The sequence below is a fragment of the Pinus tabuliformis genome, chromosome X (assembly GCF_031772625.1).
Source record: "Pinus tabuliformis cultivar Carrire ecotype Pingquan chromosome X, CPIR1, whole genome shotgun sequence".
Taxonomy (NCBI): domain Eukaryota; kingdom Viridiplantae; phylum Streptophyta; class Pinopsida; order Pinales; family Pinaceae; genus Pinus; species Pinus tabuliformis.
Window position 1 is genome coordinate 377,784,820 of NC_142308.1, and position 1,846 is coordinate 377,786,665.

Below are 1,846 nucleotides of genomic sequence, written 5' to 3' on the forward strand. Positions count from 1 at the left end.
CTCTACTAAGGAAATTTATTCATTGATTACTACGGAAAATTGACAGGATCTCAATACTAAATGGTTGACCTGTATGTGGAGGTGGGAGGTTCCAGCAAAATTAAAATGTTTCATCTACCTTGTGTTTCACAATCGAATCCTCACCTAGGATAATTTAGCTAAGCGAGGATTCAATGGTTCGGGGCTTTTTCCACTATGTCAATTGTCGACTGAGGACGTGCCTCATCTATTTCTAAGTTCTCCTCTTTCGATATTAACCTGGGAATAGGTCTCTAATATTCTAAATATCAATTCTCTGGTGGATATATCTTCCATTGTTGCATGCCTCCATCACTGGTGCTTCCACCATCGATCATTTAGGGCACACTCATTATACGTTTTTTAGGGTATATGGTGATGTAGGAATTTATGCATTTTAGAGAATAAATCTCCAGACTTGATATCCATAGCTCTAATGGATAATTTACCTAAGCGAGGATTAAATGGTCTAGGGCATTATCCACTATGTCGATCATCAACTTAGGTGGTGGCTCATCTACTTCTGAGTTTCCATTTTTTTATTTCAACTTCGGAATATGTCTCTAATATTCTTAAGATCAATTCGTTGGTAGATAGATCTTCCATCGATGCATGCCTCCATAGCTAGCCCTTCCACCATCGAGCATCCAGGGCACTCTCATTATATATTTTTTGGGGTATATGGCAATGCAAGAATTTCTACATTTTAGAGAATAAATCTCCACACTTGAGATCCATAACTTTGAATATTGTAGCCTACTTTTTGGAAATTGGCCCTTGGAGACCTATCAGTCATATCCTCAGATGGTCATATAAGAACATGGAAAATTTATCCCCAGTCAAATTTTTTGATGGTGCCTGTGTGAATGGGGAGTGCAGGTGTGGAGCCATAATCATATTCAGTCCTTCCCTATCTTATCACTTCTACCGGTCAGGGGGATATGGAACAAATGTTAGAGCAGAGGTGTTAGCCTTGTGGGGGGTGATTCAGTGTGCTTCATGGCTTGCTCTAGATCAAAACCTGATTGCAAGAGACTTGAAGGTGGCCATTGATTGGGTCAAGGGGCATTCCTCGCTTGAAGTTCCACCTCTTCTCCACTAGATGGAGAAAATTAGGCCCATGATGGCCTCTTTTTCTTCCATCTCCTTCTACCATATATTCTGGGGGCATAATCACTTGGTAGACCACCTGACAATTTATGTGGTTACGTTGATCTACAACAATGAATTATGGTTTAATGTTGCTCATCATTTATAAGAATATATTAATTTGAAACTAGCTGGAGAAGCACACATATTTCTCTCTTGATTTTGTTTTTTTAATCTAACTCAGATTTATTATAAAAAAATTAGTTCGCTAAAGGCATTGTTTGGCATATTTAAAGACTTATTAAACATTAATATAGTTGATGTTTATGAATTAGATTAAGGGTTTATGTTCTATATTACTTTAATAATATTAATATTTAATTAATAATATTAATATTATTAATTCCATTAACATTTTTAATATAAATAATATTACTATTCATATTAATATTAATAAACAATATTAAATAATGTTGATTGGCCTCATTTACAAAAGGTGATTGACATATAAATGATGGAAAACAGGGTCTTCCACGTCTATCAACCACATTTATTAATGTGGTTATGCTAGTCATAATGACATTGCTAATAGAGATCTTTATCATTGCTTTGCAAATAAAAGTGGGTAAGAAGTTTTATATTTTTTCCATTAATATTTTTTCTAGGATAAATATGGTATTTTTTTTAAAAGAAAAGTATATAGAGATATGCTAGATATTTTAGGATAGTGTTCTACTAG